The sequence below is a fragment of the Armigeres subalbatus genome, chromosome 2 (genome assembly GCF_024139115.2).
Source record: "Armigeres subalbatus isolate Guangzhou_Male chromosome 2, GZ_Asu_2, whole genome shotgun sequence".
NCBI lineage: Eukaryota > Metazoa > Arthropoda > Insecta > Diptera > Culicidae > Armigeres > Armigeres subalbatus.
In genome coordinates this window covers 151,516,868-151,529,273 of record NC_085140.1, presented here as the reverse complement: position 1 = coordinate 151,529,273, position 12,406 = coordinate 151,516,868, and the positions used below count along the sequence as shown (strand labels likewise).

The following is a 12,406-nucleotide window of genomic DNA, read 5'->3' as shown; positions in this document are numbered from 1 at the left end:
GATGTTGCGGATCATCAGGATGTCGTTTGGTATTACAGTCTGGGTTTTCTCTCTTCCCTGTAGCAACCTGGCCCGCCAGTTTCGCCTCTGTGGTCAAACTGTCGCTTTTGCACCTTTGCCCTGTTTAGATACCTTTGGTTTGGTACCACTAGAGCAGGGGTCGCATGTAAGCTTCGAGCTTTTCCTTTAGAGGCGGACAGACTAGCCTTTATGGTGCTTTTGGGGTGAGATTTACTAACCTCGCCCGAACCGGAGGCTTCCTCAGATTTCTCTTGGGTCGGCCTTCCAGTTAGCCGAACCTCGCTTGAACAGGAGGCCTCCTCAGATTGCTCTTGGGTCGGCCTTCCAGTCGGATTGGCGGTAGCGGCAGTCGGTTGATCTGTAATCTTCCTTAGTTGGATTTCACCAAATCGGTAGTTGAGGGTGTATTTGGACTTCTTCAACTTTTCCATCGACGCACCCTCTACTGTGAAGATCCATTCAACATGAATATCTTTCAGAATGGATCGTTTCACAATACGCCAATTAGTTGTTGTGATGTCATTTTGGCTTTCTATGAGAGCCTTTATTCGGTCGTCATCATAGCTGGAGCTTTGTGGGAAGAATGCTCGGATCATCTCTGGACGTGGAATCGCCACTTCGTCCATTGCCATCAGCTCTGCACCTTCCCAGGGTTTCATGGATGGGGATATTCTCTTTAACCACTCAGCAGTCTTTTGATCCTTACAGATTAGAACCATGTAACCGGACTTGTAGATGAGGTTGTTGAATTTGGGTTTTATTGGCTCGTTTCGCTGTTGAACTACTCTGAGCAGGAGTGTTTCTTGTAGAAGGTCTAGCTGGGCTGTAGTGAGTTGGACGGTGGGAAAGTCTTTGGGTATTACCCGACCTTCACGCTTTTGGCCATATCACTGTAGCTGATACCAGCTGTTTTCCTCATGGGTGGGTTTTGTTGTCCAGACACGTTTTTCTGAGGCGCGCGGTTTGAGGACTGTTGGGCGCGCTCTCTCGGATCCAGATGGTGCTTCACCCTTTTTTGTTTGGGGTCCTCTGTGGCGGATTTGTATAGGTCGTTTCTCGAGCGTTTTGAGGAAGTGGGCTCGCTCTCCTTATTCAGGATTATGGACAAGGCCTCATTCCGGTCTTTTCCCTTCTCCCGGAGAGTTCTAAGCTGCTTCCTCTGCGAGCGTGTGAGTGTGGGGATTTTCTTTCTCGGAGCACCCTTGGCTTCCGTAGAACCCTTGTTATCTTCGGATCCTTTGCTACTTGCTAAAGATTTTTGGGGGTTGATGATGATCCTTATACCATCATCTTCGTTATCTTCCATGTCCAACAGGTTGGAGCCGGTCGATGAGGGGGGTTGTAGATCTGGATCAGCTTTGTCGAAACATGTGCTGCTCCGGGAGATAGGCGTTGAGGGGCAGGATATTTCCATCTTCTCCTGCGAACTACACACTTAAATCAAATCGCCGAATTCGGTAAAATTTTACCGAAATCTCAACAGCAGAACTGTTCGGTAAATAATTTAACTGATTTTCGGTGATTTTGACAGCTGAGCAATGGAGAAAATTACAAAAAATCTGTAAAATAAATTACCGAACAGTTCAGCTGTTGAGATTTCGGTAAAATTTACCGAATACGGTGAAATGAGGTAAGTGTGTACTGAGTAGCTGGTCTTCGGTAAGGCCAAGCTGACTCAGAGTATTCTCCACTTCGCTCTCACACGACTGAGAGAGGCAGTCGTCACCTTGAGGGTTGTTTGTAGAATTTGTACTCATTTTTGGTCCCACGAGTAGCTAGGGAAATAAATGTCCGCTGCACCAGTGCCCCGCCGTAGTGCAGTAAGGGCTGCTTACTGGGGTGTTCGCCCTGGTGCACCCCAGGCTCCGTTCGCGGTTGAGCATGTTTAGAACCCCCTCAACCATTCAGCCCTCGGCACGGTCGCATGACACCTTGGCATTGGGGTTTATCCATTTTTGCTTTACACGATGGCCATGAATAACAGCCATCGCAACCTTCCTCCTTTACCAGGGCTTAGGACCTGTAGCTCAAGTTCTCAATAGTTTCACAATCTTTCGGACATGCAACTACAGCGAACCATCATTGCTAGCGGAGTTAATAAATTTGAGTTGTTTTCATCATAGTCTCGAGTGAGTGAAAATAACATAAATTTGAGTTGGTGAAACTTCATAGTGGGTGAAAATTCAACACGGGAGTAAAGGCAAAGTACACTACTAAAAATCCACACATATTTATTGGCAAAAATCCATAGATTTAACTTATGATGTATATCTGCGCACACATAATCATTCTCCACGCAAACTACTAATAAAATATATATCCAAATAAACTTTATGTGTGGTCTCGAATTAACAATTATTTAATTTATGTTTGGTTCTATATCGATTATATTAGGGTGGAACTATTGCAAAAATTTATAACGGCGACACATATATCTTATATAGATATTTTTGGCAGTGTACTCACCGGTTTACTTATTTTTGGCTTCTTCCACGCTAGGGCAGATTTGAGTGAAAGGAATATACCGTAAGGCGAGTTGTTTCGCGGTTCCGTGTAGATAACCCATCTACCCCACGCCCACATGTGGTTTGGTACTTTGGATTTTGGTACCCACTTTTTGTAACGTTTACCCTAAAAAATGTTTATTAGAGTAAGCGGATTAGTGTTCCATTTAACGTATTTCCGTTAATTGAATGTGTTTCGACCAGGCCTATGCTAAGAGCTCATGTTTAGCGTAGCCAACACCAACACCAACGCCGAACAACGTACGTCAAATCTAAAAAAGCTTAACATCATAAAACATGCAAATTCCACTTTCTTCAATATGCAACTTTAATCGGGAATATTCATTAAATATGACTAATGAGTTTAATTGATTCAAAACTTATCTACATGATCAATTTTGATTTTACTTACATGGAGAACAACCATTTGTCTTTTATTTCACCGTGAAAAGCTTGAGCAGAATTTAAAAATAAATCTTGCTCTTTTATTGTTGTGGATATTTTTAATTATCAAGCTACAATCATTGGTATTGTTGACGATTGTTGACATCTCATGCAACTGACAGTGGTCTATCTGCACACTGTGCCCAGGACATGGTGGCTATTTCTAGGCTAAGGGAGTTAGATAGGGATGTCTATAGCCTGGTTTCGACGAAAACTTGCAAATATTCCGTTATATTTAATTGTTTTAAACGTAGTAGTGATCAAATCAATTCGGCATCATTTCATACGGACGCTCACTTTGGAGATTCGGCAGGTTTTTTCCTCCATATTCAAATCAATCTTTTCATTGGGATTTTGTGTCATTGTCGTCCATGCACTTTTCCTTAGATTTTGGTACGCAGCAGCCGAAGCTAAGGCTGAGATAAGTGAACTTATAGCAGTATAGAATAAAATACAAAAAGAAAAATCAGTAGGTATCGGATAAAATTCAATGAAATACTGTAAATGCTTTTAAGCGAGGGGAGGGTTAGCTAATCCAGAAGTAATAAATCACTTCTCTGTTATGTTTTTCGATGTGCTACAGCAATGTTACCATTAAAATATTCGTTTGTCGTTGACTATCACGGGTACTAGAGTTTTTAAGAATTACTTGCAGTAGTACAATTGTAAATCTTTGGTGACATACATATTTTTATTTCCCAAACAAAAAAGCTCACATTATTGTTTTTTCAATTAATTGAACAAACTGTTTAGTGAAACAAGCTTAGAGAACATGTTGCAATGCAAGGAGTTTGCCTCAGCGTAAAAAATGCCGTGGTAGGTATCAGATTCCTTTCCTCTTTGTCTTTGACCAACACGAAATCACTGCCGTAGAAACGTTTTGGACATATTTCTGCATTCTGGCAGATCCAAACAATCTGTCCATGATAGTATCGGCATGCAATAACGGCCCGCATAATAAAAATCAACATGTTATATGGTCAGAATCATTATTACGCTGTAAGATATAGCTTCACAGTTTACGTTGCGGTTATCGAATACTTTTCGATCGATTCAACCATAACTGCTCGACATCATCACTAAATGTCAACATATAACATGCTGTCTCTAAAATGTTCTTTATTTCCTGCATTATATGTCAACATTTTATCATACAGTTGAGCGAAAATTTTGCACGCGAAAACAGATGATTTTTTATGGTGACATAACTTAACAACCCATTCAACATATTGTTATTTGTCAAATAACCGTACCACAAACTGTTAAAACTTTATATGAGATTGTTCATTTACAGTTGTCAACAGTAAAGGAAACTGTTGTCGACCGCACAGGAAAATATCCATGTACAGTTTGTAATTATGCGGGGGGCGTTCTATCCGATTTTCTGGAAACCTGCAATGATAAAATAAAAGAATGCTGAGGAGAGCAGATCATTTTAGAGAATGAAGTTTAAACTTACCTGCGTTGCGAAACCAAGATTTTCCATGCACGAATGTCTATAGTTTGCATTGCCTGACGTATTTATTTTTCGTAAAAATGCTTTACATCCTAAAATCTGCATAAAAACACTTATTTTATGCAAGAATCATGTTTAATTTGATTCGGTTGACTTTGTTTTTTTACTGCTCTTGTCGGAGATCAAAACAAAAACAAATGACGTCATGTTATTTCGATGTTGAGTAGGCAAAATTATGACAGTAGCATCAGATTGCTTTGAGAATAGGGTAACCAACTTGATTTGGACCCCTACACATTTTGGACCCTCCTGGCTACATTTTTCTGATTTCTGAACTAAAAACAATGCCGCTGCTAATTCCCCCATTGGCTTCAGGAAATTAACAATGTTCAGCATCTATTTCACTGGTTTTGCGTGCGAAAAAGCGATATTTGGATGAAATTTCGAGGAAATTAGTTTGTTCAAGAAGGCGAGCGTTACAATGCGTTACGCTTAAAATTATACATCACTGAAAATCTCAGAACGTACACAATAATTTTTTGTCGAAATTGTAAATTTAAAACGCAGGAATCTTCTCATTGATGCATGCCAATCGAAAGATAAGACTTGGCTTCGACTCAATTGACTAGGGTAAATCATAAATTCGACTTTGAAGAGACTAAATTGGGGGTGTCCAAAATGTGTACATTTGGGGGTCCAAAATATATTGCACTGTCCAAAACGAAGAATATTTTCATTTCAGAAAATGGCAAATTTCACAGATTTATCAATAACTGAAGCTCATTTCAAATTTCTATTTCATAAATAAGACTTTCATCTTTGAAATGGTGTCATTTCCGCCCATATCGAATCTGTATTTAATAATAATAGTTCATTTATTTATCTTCAGATAATTAAAATTAATTCATACAGTTTTCACCTTAACATAAACATAGTTTTTACAAATTCAGAGCACTTTCTTTTAAATTCAATAATAGTTCTTGCATTTTTTATATCTAAAGGTAATTCATTAAAAATTCGTATTCCTCTATAATACATTGACTTTTGATTTGTCGTCATTGTAAATGGTACAACGCGTAAATCGTCAATTTGCCTAGTTCTATGCTGATGTAAATTTCGTCCTCTAACAATAATGTTTGTTAAATATTCTGGCATGAGGTTATTCTTTAGTTTAAAAATTAGCACCAGCACATTAAATGTAATTCGTTGTTTGACTGTTTGCCATTGTAGTGCATCCAACATAATATTGATTGGAGTATACCTATTGCAATTCAAAATGAATCTCATAAACTTATTCTGCAGTTTTTGTAGCCTTTTGAGATGCGTGTCGCCAGCCAGAAACAAAACCGACGAACAGTAATCCATATGCGGTGCAACTAGAGACTTATACAAAAAGATTTTACTCCAAAAAGTTAACTGACTTCTCAGACGAGCTAACATACCATACTTTCTTGCTACTTTTTTAACAATATTATCTATATGCTCTTTAAAATTTAATTCCTGATCAATATGCACACCTAAATATTTAAATACCGTTACTCTATCGATTTCTGTTCCGTCAATCCAAAGCTTTAATTCGTCATAGTTTATTTGTTTTTTGTTGGTTACAACCATTGATTTCGTTTTTTGTATATTTAGTTTCAACTTTTTGAATTTCAACCATTTAGTCAGTGTTACAATATCATCTTTCATTTTTTCAACTGCTAACAAAGGATCTTTTTCACCAATAAATAATACCGTATCATCAGCAAAGAGATTAACATCGCAATATTTAATACATTGCTTCATATCATTGATGTACAGAATGATAAGCAATGGTCCTAAAACACTGCCCTGAGGTACTCCTAAAGGTACTAATTTGGGGGCTGAAGTTGCATCATTGTATTTACAAATTTGCGTCCGATTCGACAAATATGTCTCAAACCAACTAAGGACTTTTCCTCCAATACCGTATTTACGCAGAGTATTTACCATTACAGGACGAGAAATTGTTTCGAAAGCTCGTTTAAGATCCAAAAACAATACAATAATTGTCTTTTTTTCTTCAATCATTCTTTTCCACTTATACAAGAGTAAGTTTAGGGCTGATTCGCAGGAATGAATTTGTCTGAATCCGGACTGCTCCTCAATTAAAATGTTTCTATCATTTAGATATTCCAACAGTTGATCTTTTACAATTATTTCCAACACCTTCTCATATATCGGTAGCATATTAATTGGCCTGTATTCTTCTGCTTTCGTTGTCCTCATTACTTTTGGAATTGGTATAACAACTGATTGCTTCCAAACACTCGGAAACTCTCCAGTGAGAAGAGATTCGTTAATAATTTCTAGTAAAAGTTCACCAGTTACTTCTAATGAGTCTTTCAGTACTTGTAGATTCACATTATCAATACCCGACGAACTACTTATTTTATCAATTGCACGCATTAGCGTTTCTAACGTTATTTGACGAAATCCACTCCAATTTACAGGTAATTGCACATCATTATTGCTGAAATTATCAACAACATCTTCAATACTGTTATGAATATCATGAACGCTATCAATGAAGTACCCAGGTAACCATAAGCATTAAAATAAGCCATACGTGCGACTATAAGGCTACCACAGAGCCAACAAACTTCATACTGGCTCTATAATAGCCCTATATAGCCGAAAAGGCGAAATAAAGTGCTAATGGTTACCTGGGTAGGTATTGAAGTTTTCACAAATTTCTTTACTATCTTCCGTGTTTGTCCCATCAAAACTAATACAGTTCGCAGACTTTTCCTTATTTTTCCATAATGTTTTTAACGTTTTCCACAGTTGCTTACTATTTCCTTTATTCTGGTCTATTTTCCTCTGAGTATACTCAGCCTTTGCATTCCTAATTGAGTATGAGTACTCATTTCTAAGTATTTTATAATGTTGCCAATCCGACTCATCCCAACTCGAACTAGCTGTACTATATGCATTATCTCTTGATATTTTCAGATTTTTGAGTTCTAATGTGTACCATTTTTTGAGAAAGCGACATTTAATATTTCTAACTGTTACAAGTTGATTTACACTTTCTTTCAGTATTTGTGCTAAAATATCTGCTTTTTCGCTCAACAATCTGCTACTATCATTTGGTATCTTATTCCTCAAAAGAGCCACTAGAGCATCTTTTGTATATTTTTTCCAGCATTTTACTGTCACGTAATCCTTCACCTCTTCAGTTCTTTCTTTAAAATTGATTTCCAGAGTTTCATGATCAGATACTTTGTGTTCTTTTGCAGTTAAAACTTGAATATCGTCCTCGTTACAAAAAACTAAATCTATCATTGTTTGCGACAGTCTGGTACGCCTTGTTACTTCTCTAACTTTTTGATCTAGATTAAAACATTGTGCAACATTTCGCAGATTATCACTTTCTCTTGTATTTTTCCAATTTATGTTGAAGTCTCCTGCAATCAAGCTCATCTGATTTCCATCTATAACGTTCTCAAACCAAGTGTGTTCCAAAAAATCTAAAAACTCATTATTACTAGCGTTTGGTGAATGATATAGCAAACCATATAATCCCGATTTTAGTCCTTTGACAATTTTTACTGCTAAAAACCAATTTTGGCCAGATGTAGTATTACTAGTTTCAGTGTATTTTATAGAGTCATGTATATACATCATTACTCCCCCAGTATGTCTTGAGTTCGAAAAGCAACAACAAATACTATATTTTTGTATACTATATTCATTAACATCAACATCTGACGTAAGATGTGTTTCCGTTAGCATTATGACTTTTGGGGTTGTTGCAGCAGCGATAATCTCGATCTCTTCAAAATGACTAGATATTCCAGCAATATTGAGGAAAAGAATGTCCGCTGTATTAATTGATTGCTATTTATCATAACCAATATATTGCTTTGAGATTTTACGCTTTTTTAAATAAATCGGACATTCAAAACTCCAAGAAGTGTGATTAACATCCAATATCGTCTTTCTCTCTTTATTCGATACTATACAATTTACACACTTCACCTGTTCAGACGAACACATTTTTACATCATGATCTCCAGCACATTTCGCACAATGAGGATCATTAATACATTTAGTTGATTTGTGACCATATCCACAACATTTAAAGCAACGCAAAACATCAACGCATTCAGTCACTCTACATCTATCTAGATCGATGAAAACTTTTCCTTTGGTCATAACCTGCTCAAATGTTACTGAGTCTATTTCACAAATAATTGTAAACTCAGTAAAAACACCCCGGCGGTGTTTAATCGTCTTCACAATTTGTAAATGTTGAATATTTTTTATATCATTCTGAGATTTCAGTATTTCTTTCAAATCATCAGATTCGTACTCATCCCCAACATTGAGAATCTTAATTTTTGGTCTTTTGGGTTTTTCAATTATTGCCTCATAACTTCGACCTAGCTCCTCTCTAACTTTGTGCAAAAGCCCTTCGGCTTCCACTTTTGTTCCACATTCCACCACAATTGAACCATTCATACCATTTCGCACATTTTTTATTCCCATTTGGGATGGATTGATTTTATTTCTTACCTCTCTTTTTGTCTGTTGATTTGTTTTCTCTGTGACTGGTTTGATGCGCACCGTGCACTCAAGTGTTGGTTTCAAACCATTTCTTTTTTGTTCGACTTCTCTATTCTTTTCACTGTCACCGTTTTGTACGTTATCATACGTTTGACCATTGCCAACAGATTTAGAAGTTGACACACTTTTATTTCGGATTCGACCCGAACGCAATACAGAATCATTCACAATAGCTTGTTTACCACTAACGATTCTGGCATAGCTGGTTGATGGATTTCCATTCATACGCGCTAAACCTTCGTCTACACCAGGGGCATTATTTTTCAAATTCTGTTTTTCAGCACTTAGACATTGATCTACATAGCTTTTCACTTTAATCATTTGCTCTTCAATACATTTTTGGATAAATGTTTTCAAAATGTTCTCACTATTCTTTATCATTTCGCACGCACTATTTTTTTCACAATTATACTCAATCTTCTCAATGCGACCCTCAATGCATTTAATTGCTTCCAAAATTTCATCACATTTACCCATCATTGTATTCAAGCAGATTTGTTTCTTTCGGCAGTCATGACACATATACTTCATGCACACATTTTCACGCAGAGCTGTTGCTCCCGCACTGGTTAATTCCGCACATTTCGCATGCAAAACTTGTCCACAGCCACCGAAACAGAAAACTCTATCGTTGACTGCATTTATTGGTTTAGTGCAAACATCACACTGTACCGACATATTGGCCAGCTTGTTGTCGGTATTGTTCTCACAACGGCACGGCCGTAGGCCGCTTTGTTCTTTAGCTTCCAATTAGAAGTAAATAGTAAATGGTGATTTCGCGAATGAATTATATTTACTATATTTTATCAACCGTTGATTATACTACGATATACTATACACAGTTTGGTAGGAAATTTATTCCCCCGTCGAATAATATATCGTTTGTCATTAACTTTGTAATATTACACCTTCCTATTTTTATTTTAAAACTCTGCTCGCGATCTTCACATCTGTTTCTATTTCACTTTGACTTTTTTTTTTTTTTTTTTTATTTTTCAATAGATATAAGCATATATTAGGATGCACTTCCTCTAGGGGTCCAAAATAGGACAGTTACCCTATGGTCGTATGTGCAAACGAGAGTTTCTCTTTGCTTCCGCTCTCTTTCGCTAATTGATAGGCATCATTATCGGTCGCGAGCATTTCAAATCACCCGCGCAGCGCTTTCATTTTAGTTTCGTCACTCGTTTCCGTATCGGTCACTATTTTCGGCTCTCCATTTGGTTGCTGTATTCCGTACCGGTGACGTTTGACAGTTGACAGTTCATCAAATAGCAGCGCTCTTATCGCGCTACCAAATATGATCACCTGTCAATCGCGCTACTGTTATAGCAGCGCGTTTAGTAGCGACCGGTAAAGTGTCAAGTAATGATACTGCGCTGCCAAATGGCTTAAACTCATCACCGGTAATCTTGCTCTAATTCTTAACCATAATTGAATCATTTCCCGGAAGGTTCATGATCATATATATAAAACATTATCCCAACCAAGTGAATGCGCCACTAGGTGTTCCAATCTGCCAAATTCACGGTTCAGCCATTTTGGATTTTAGTACGGGAGAGCCAGCCGATTTGTTTTCGTTTTGTACTGAATCTTCCACAAACTAGGCGGATTGGAGCACCTATACACCGAGGAAAATTTCCGTTCACCTATTATGTGTGAAACCACATAGATTTTTGCAATTAGCTTTTATAAATAAATAATGTGTTTGGGAACATAAACATTATTGGATCTCGGTCAAATAACCCCTAAGTTTAAAATTGCATGAAATTTATTAGCCTTGCTAAATAAAATTTATGTGTGCGGTGTTTAGTAACTACAGTATCCCCCCGCTGATCCGACAAATGTATGGCCGGACTATCGAGGTTTCTCTCGTTAATCCGACTGTCAAATCCATACAAATGAATCAAAACAAAATCACAGCACAAATTTGAAAACTGTCAGCATAATGTGTTCAAATGGGTGTTGATACTTTTTAATCCGGAAAATTCCGAATTAGCGAGATCCGGACTAACGAGTCCGAAGCGAGACGAGTCTAACGGATTAGCGAGGTCCGGATAAGCGGGGGGATACTGTAAAATAATATCTTTTGTTGAACTTAATTTCGAGTTGTTAAACTTCATTTTTGGTAGATGGATCTTATCGTGTATACAATTATTTTCGTGTAATCTAGTACTACTTAACGTCACGAACGTCAAAGTTCGGGCACACATCGTCGTCGTTTTGGATTTCCCCGAATCTGCTCATTCTTTCATTTCAGTTTGTAACGAGTAGAACCAAATCTGCGCGACGGAAGTTTCTTTTTGATCAGAAATTTAATTTTTCTTCGCAAAATCGTCCATCGGTATATCGTGTGCTCCGCAGACTATTAACAAGTGAAAAGGTGAATACTGCAGGAAAAACCACTGAAAGCAAAGAATAATCTCACTTGCGTGTTGTCATATTCAAATTCGTTCGTCCATTTGTGTCCGGGTGGCTGAGCTGCTGGGGCTACTGCTGCTGCTGCTGCAAAATTCGAATGTTTGTGAGCGATGATGGAAGAAAATAGTCGCTTAGAAATGGATGTCTTGTCTGGTGTAGTAAATTGCTCTTATTTTGTGAAGCGGTCTGCGTCGTACCTATTTTTGTCGGAAGAGACGTGTGGGGTTTGCACATACGAAGAAAAAATAGTGAAGTCTTTCGAAATTGAGGAAAAGATGTGAAACCCCACCCGTTACCTAGCTGAAGGGTTGTGCCTCGAGTGGAAATATGCCACTAAAGGAAGAAAATACAAAGAAAAGATTGTGAATTAATAAGAGTCCTGTGCACTTCGATATGGTTTAAAACGTTATAATGAAAATATTACTCATATCTATTTTTCAACCTCTGGAAGTGCAGTACGGAGGGGGGTTGTTTTGTGAAGTGTTGAGTGTATAAACGCAATGCAGGAGATTGTGAAGGTGTTGGAAAAGCTAACGAAGTGAACAAGTTAAGCAAGTTTTATATTTTTTCAAGTGCCGCAAAATCTGAGGGTAATGAAGAAGGAGCATGACTCAGGCCGAGGCTTTTGTCGTTTGGCTTATTATTTTCTTTTCCCTTTTGGGGCTGGGCTGTTCGTGCTATCAGCTTTATTGTTGTTGTTATTGTGTATCTCAGCCTGCCTCCTGCCTGCCGATGGTGAGGCATTGCTAACTTCTTATGTTCAGTAAAGATAGACGATACGGTAAGATCTGGGATTTGAATTAGGACATCAGAGATGATTAGTTGACAAAACGCTTTTTTGAATCATGTAAAAGCAAAATATTTAATCTATTATTGACTACCAATTGTCTCGCCAGAAGTAGAAAAGCAGGCCATGATCCAGTTGGAATGTAGAGCCATAAAAGATTTTAAAACCTTTATAAAAATA

The 12,406-nt window shown here is 37.7% G+C and overlaps 1 protein-coding gene across 4 annotated transcripts in view; it reads left to right on the top strand.

The window, feature by feature from the left end:
• The first annotated feature begins 11,243 nt into the window (after positions 1–11,243).
• The window catches only part of LOC134211024 (uncharacterized), a 53,937-nt gene continuing 52,774 nt past the window's right edge, over positions 11,244–12,406 (top strand). For 2 of the 4 annotated variants that reach the window (XM_062687553.1, XM_062687552.1), the window contains exon 1: positions 11,244–11,401. The gene's annotated coding sequence lies outside the window, so the exon portion shown is untranslated. The remainder of the gene's footprint in view (positions 11,402–12,406) is intronic. The other 2 variants (XM_062687551.1, XM_062687550.1) reach the window with 1 other exon arrangement.